Source organism: Hordeum vulgare, chromosome 4H (assembly GCF_904849725.1).
Source record: "Hordeum vulgare subsp. vulgare chromosome 4H, MorexV3_pseudomolecules_assembly, whole genome shotgun sequence".
In the NCBI taxonomy this organism is placed as follows: domain Eukaryota; kingdom Viridiplantae; phylum Streptophyta; class Magnoliopsida; order Poales; family Poaceae; genus Hordeum; species Hordeum vulgare.
The window spans coordinates 56433078-56439432 of record NC_058521.1 but is presented as its reverse complement, the minus strand read 5'-3'; positions in this window follow the sequence as shown (position 1 = coordinate 56439432).

Below are 6355 nucleotides of genomic sequence, written 5' to 3'. Positions count from 1 at the left end.
CCACTCGGTAGAACATCATCATGAGCTCAATATGACTAAGGAGTTAGTCATAGGATGACGTGCTACAGAACGAGTAAATAGACTTACCGGCAACGAGATTGAACAAGGTATAGGTATACCAATTATCGAATCTCGGGCAAGTTAGTCATGGGATGATGTGCTATGGAACGAGTAAAGAAACTTACCGGTAACGAGATTGAACAAGGTATGGGTATACCGACGATCGAATCTCGGGCAAGTTCTATACCGACAAACAAAGGGAATTGTATACGGGATTGATTGAATCCTTGACATCGTGGTTCATCCGATGAGATCATCGTGGAACGTGTGGGAGCCACCATGGGTATCCATATCCCGCTGATGGTTATTGGCCAGAGAGCGTCTCGGTCATGTCTGCATGCTTCCCGAACCCGTAGGATCTACCCACTTAAGGTTCGATGACGCTAGGGTTATAGGGAAATGTTATACGAGGTTACCGAAAGTTGTTCGGAGTCCCGGATGAGACCCCGAACGTCACGAGGAGCTCCGGAATGGTCCGTAGGTAAAGATTGATATATAGGATGGATGGTTTTGGACACCGGAAATGTTTTGGGCGTCACCGGTAGCGTACGTGGACCACCGGGACCACCGGAAATGGTCCCGGGGGTCCACCGGGTGGGGCCACAAGCCCCAAGAGGTAGCATGGGCCTAAAGGTGGAGGGGAACCAGCCCAAAGTGGGCTGGTGCGCCTCCCACAAGGAGGCCCAAGGCGCAAGAGGTGGAAAGGGGGGCAAACCCTAGGCGCTAGTGGGCCTAAGGCCCACTTAAGGGGTGCGCACCCCTTCCCCGTGCCCTGGCCGCCGCACCTCCCATCTGGGGGGCTGCCGCACCACCTAGGGGGGAAACCCTAGGGGTGGCACCCCCCTCCCCTCCTCCTATATATAGGGAGGGGTTTGGGGCTGTTTTGCACACCGTTTCTTCTCCCCTTCGGCGCAGCCCTGCTCCCCTCCTTCCTCCTCCTCCCATGATGCTTGGCGAAGCCCTGCCGCGAGACCTCGTCTCTCCATCGACACCACGCCGTCGTGCTGTCGGAGATCTTCCCCAACCTCTCCCTCCTCCTTGCTGGATCAAGGTGCGGGAGACGTCACCGGGCTGCACGTGAGTTGAATGCGGAGGTGCCGTAGTTCGGCACTAGATCGGAATCACACCGCGAACTGAATCGCCGCGAGTATGACTCCATCAACCGCGTTCTAGCAACGCTTCCGCTTAGCGATCTTCAAAGGTATGAAGATGCACTCACCCCTCTATTGTTGCTGGTCTCTCCATAGGAAGATCTGAATATGCGTAGGAATTTTTTTGAATTTATGCTACATTACCCATCATATATGTGGATAACATATTGCTGATTGGAAACAACGTGGAGCTTTTGGAGAGCATAAAGGATTACTTGAATAAAAGTTTCTCTATGAAGGACCTAGGAGAAGGTGCTTACATTCTAGGCATTAATATATATAGGGATAGATCGAGACGCCTGATAGGACTTTCACAAAGCACATACCTTGATAAAGTTTTGAAGAAGTTCAAAATGGATCAATCCAAGAAAGGGTTCTTGCCAGTATTACAAGGTATAAAATTGAGTAAGACTCAGTGCCCAGCAACTGCGGAAGATAGAGAACAAATGAGTTCCGTCCCCTACGCTTCAGCCGTAGGTTCTATCATGTATGCAATGTTGTGCACTAGACCAGACGTCAGCTTGGCCATAAGTATGGCAGACAGGTTTCAGAGTAATCCAGGAGTGGATCACTGGACGGCGGTCAAGAATATTCTGAAGTACCTGAAAAGGACTAAGGAAATGTTTCTCGTTTATGGAGGTGACAAAGAGCTCGTCGTAAAAGGTTACGTCGACGCAAGTTTTGACACCGATCCAGATGACTCTAAGTCGCAAACCGGATACATACTTATTCTTAATGGGGGTGCAGTAAGCTGGTGCAACTCCAAGCAGAGTCGTAGCAGATTCTACATGTGAAGGGGAGTACATGGCTGCCTCGGAGGCAGCAAAGGAGGGTGTCTGGATGAAGCAGTTCATGACAGATCTTGGAGTTGTGCCGAGCGCACTAAATCCAATAACTTTGTTATGTGACAACACTGGTGCCATTGCCTTAGCAAAGGAACCAAGGTTTCAAAAGAAGACTAGACACATCAAACGATGCTTCAACCTCATCCGCTACTACGTCGAAGGAGAGGACGTGAATATTTGCAAAGTGCACACAGATCTGAATGTAGCGGACCCGCTGACTAAATCTCTTCCACGGGCAAAACATGATCAACACCAGAACTGTATGGGTGTTCGATTTATTACAATGTAAATCGCATGGCAATGTGAGGACTAGATTATTGACTCTGGTGCAAGTGGGAGACTGTTGGAAATATGCCCTAGAGGCAATGATAAATAGTTATTATTATATTTCCTGTTCAAAGATAATCGTTTATTATCCATGCTATAATTGTATTGAATGAAAACATAGATACATGTGTGGATACATAGACAAAACAATGTCCCTAGCAAGCCTCTAGTTGGCTAGCCAGTTGATCAATGATAGCCAAGGTTTTCTGGCTATATGCAAGTGTTTTCACTTGATAACTGGATCACATCATTAGGAGAATCATGTGATGGACTAGACCCAAACTATGGACGTATCATATTGATCGTGTCATTTTATTCGTGTTGTTTTCTGCGTGTCAAGTATTTATTCCTATGATCATGAGATCATATAACTCACTGGCACTGGAGGAATACCTTGTGTGCATCAAACGTCACAACGTAACTGGGTGACTATAAAGGTGTTCTACAGGTATCTCCGAAGGTGTCAGTTGAGTTAGTATGGATCGAGACTGGGATTTGTCACTCCGTGTGACGGAGAGGTATCTCGGGGCCCACTCGGTAATACAACATCACACACAAGCCTTGCAAGCAATGTGACTAAGTGTAAGTCACGGGATTTTGTATTACAGAACGAGTAAAGAGACTTCATGGTAACGAGATTGAAATAGGTATGCGAATATCGACGATCGAATCTCGGGCAAGTAACATACCGAAGGACAAAGGGAATGACATACGAGATTATATGAATCCTTGACACTGAGGTTCAACCGATAAGATCTTCGGAGAATATGTAGGATCCAATATGGGCATCCAGGTCCCTCTATTGGATATTGACCGAGGAGTGCCTCGGGGCATGTCTACATAGTTCTCGAACCCGCAGGGTCTGCACACTTAAGGTTCGATGATGTTTTAGTACCGTTGAGTTATATGTGTGTATACCGAATGTTGTTCGGAGTCCCGGATGAGATCACGGACGTCACGAGGGTTTCCGGAATGGTTCGGAAACGAAGATTGATATATAGGATGGTTTCATTTGGTCACCGAAAAGTTTCGGGCAATTCAGGTAGTGTACCGGGAGTGACGAATGTGTTCCAGGAGTTCACCGGGAGGGGTCCACCCACCCGGGAGTGATCCCAAGGCACGAGGGTGGCGCCACAAGTCCCTAGTGGGCTGGTGGAATCAGCCCAAGGGGCCCATGGCGCCACATAAAGAAATAGCAAAAGAAAATAAAAGGAAAAAGGGAAAAAGGGAGGTGGGAAGGAAGAGGAGGACTCCTCCTTCCCAAACCAAATTGGAGGAGGAGTCCTCCTCCTCCCCTTGTCCGACGCACCTTGAGGGCTTGTCCCTCAAGGTTAGCCCTCCCCCTCCCTCCTATATATAGTGGTGTTTTAGGGATGATTTGAGACAACTTTTTCCACGTGCAACTCAACCCTAGACCACATAGTTCTACCTCTAGATCGGGTTTCTGCGGAGCTCGGGTGGAGCCCTGCAGGAGTAGATCATCACCACCACCGGAGCGCCATTACGTTGCAGGAGAACTCATCTACTTCTCCGTCTGGCTTGCTGGATCAACAAGGCCGAGATCATCGTCGAGCTGTACTTGTGCTGAACGCGGAGGTGCCGTCCGTTCGGCGCTAGATCGGAACGGATCGCGGGACGGTTCGTGGGATAGTTCGAGGAACGTGAAGACGTTCCACTACATCAACCGCGTTTCTTAAAGCTTCCTGCTATCTCCTCTCGTACATGGACATCACCATGACAGGTATTCATGTGCGTAGGATTTTTTTTGTTTCCCATGCAACGTTCCCCAACACTCCCCTCTAGTATATATAGGAGTAAGGGGGAAGGGGTGGTGCACCAAGAGGAGGAATCCTCCTCCACTAAGGGAGGTGGAGTCCTACTCCTAGTAGGATTCCCTCCCAACGTGGCCTCCTCCCACCTCCTTGGAGCAAGGGCCTTAAGGGGCTGGCTGCCCAGCGCACTAAGGGCTGGTGCGCCACCTCTTAGGCCCTTGTGTCCCTTGGGTGGGTGGACTTCTCCCGATGGACCCCCGGAACCCATTCCTCATTCCCCGTACACTACCGGAAATGCCCGAAACCATTCCGGAGCCCAAATACCCACTTCCTATATATCAATCCTCGTATCCGGACCATTCCGGAAATTCTCGTGACGTCCAGGATCTCATCCGGGACTCCAAACAACCTTTGGTAAGCAACATACATAACTCAACTATACCGAAACGTCACCGAACCTTAAGTGTGTAGAACCTGCGGTTTCGAGAACTATGTAGACATGACCGAGATACTCGTCGGTCAATAACCAATAGCGAGACCTGGATGCCCATATTGACTCCTACAACCTCTATGTCAAGGATTCAGTTAATCCCATATACTATTCCCTTTGTCCATCGGTATGTTACTTGCCCGAGGTTCGATCGTCGGTATCTCTATACCTAGTTTAATCTCGTTACTAGAAAGTCTCTTTACTCGTTCCGTAATACAAAATCCCGTGACTAACTCTTTAGTCACATTGCTTGCAAGACTTGTTGTGATGTTGCATTACCGAGTGGGCCCCGAGATACCTCTCTGTCACACGGAGTGACAAATCCCAGTCTTGATCCATGCCAACCCAACAGACACCTTCGGAGATACCTGTGGAGCACCTTTATAGTCACCCAGTTACGTTGTGACGTTTGATACACACAAGGCATTCCTCTGGTGTTCGGAAGTTGCATGATCTCATGGTCATAAGAACACATACTTGACATAGAGAAAACAATAGAAATAAACTGACACGATCATATGCTACGTTCATAGTTTGGGTCTTGTCCATCACATGATTCTCCTAATGATGTGATCCCGTTATCAAACGACATCTCATGTCTATGGTTAGGAAACCTTGACCATCTTTGATCAACGAGCTAGTCCTTCAGAGGCTCCCTAGGGACAGTGTGTTGTTTATGTATCCACGCATGTATTTGAGTTTCCAATCAATGCAATTCTAGCATGGATAATAAACGATCATCATGAACAAGGAAATATAATAATAACCAATTTATTATTGCCTCTAGGGCTATTCGAACACATACAAGAATCTACCTAGTTGTGATACACGTAGTTTCTGCTACATTTCTGCAATGGTGCTACATTTCTGCAATATTACTACATTTGGGAAGGTATTTGTGTATACAAGAGCATGCTACATTTGTGACTCCACATATTTGGCACAATTTATGATTGTAAACTAGCCCAATTTTGTGCAAGCCATCGTCAGTTGCATACTACAGAGAGGAAAAGACAACTTCAATACATAACGTGTTCTACATTGCCTAAACAACTTATGTACATAACAGTTTCAACATTGCTTAAACAACTTCACTACATAACTTAAACAACAAAAGCCAAGTGACATCATTTCTTCAGTACATAACTTAAACACTGACTGCAAAAGCATACTTAACTTAAACACTAGGGATCCTTTGATTCAAAGGAATTCTATAGGATTTCTAAAGGATTGAAATCCTTAGGAATTTTTTCCTATGTTGGTCCTTTGATTCATAGGATTGGATCCCATAGGAATTTTCCTACAGAATATTTTGTACCCTATTTCATAGGAAATCTAACATCAACTTCAACCTCTTTTTACAATTCCTTTGTTTTTCCTGTGGCATCAAACACTCATTTCTAATCCTATAGGATTCAACTGGGCATGCCACTCCAACCCTATATTTTTCCTATTCCCGCATTTTTCAAATTGTAGCGACCCGACTCAAGACGAGTCAAGCCTTTGTGTTTATGTGCCATCCCTGGATCAGTATGCTGGCACACACAGTACATCAATGTATATATCAAAGTGCAATCACATGTAAATAGCGTAAAACTGATATACACCTTAAATATCTCAGCGGAAGCAGTCAAGGGAGTGGAGTCCCAATAAACACCAACGGCAAGTTGAGTGTAGACCGTAACCCTGAATCGTACTCTTACTCGTCGA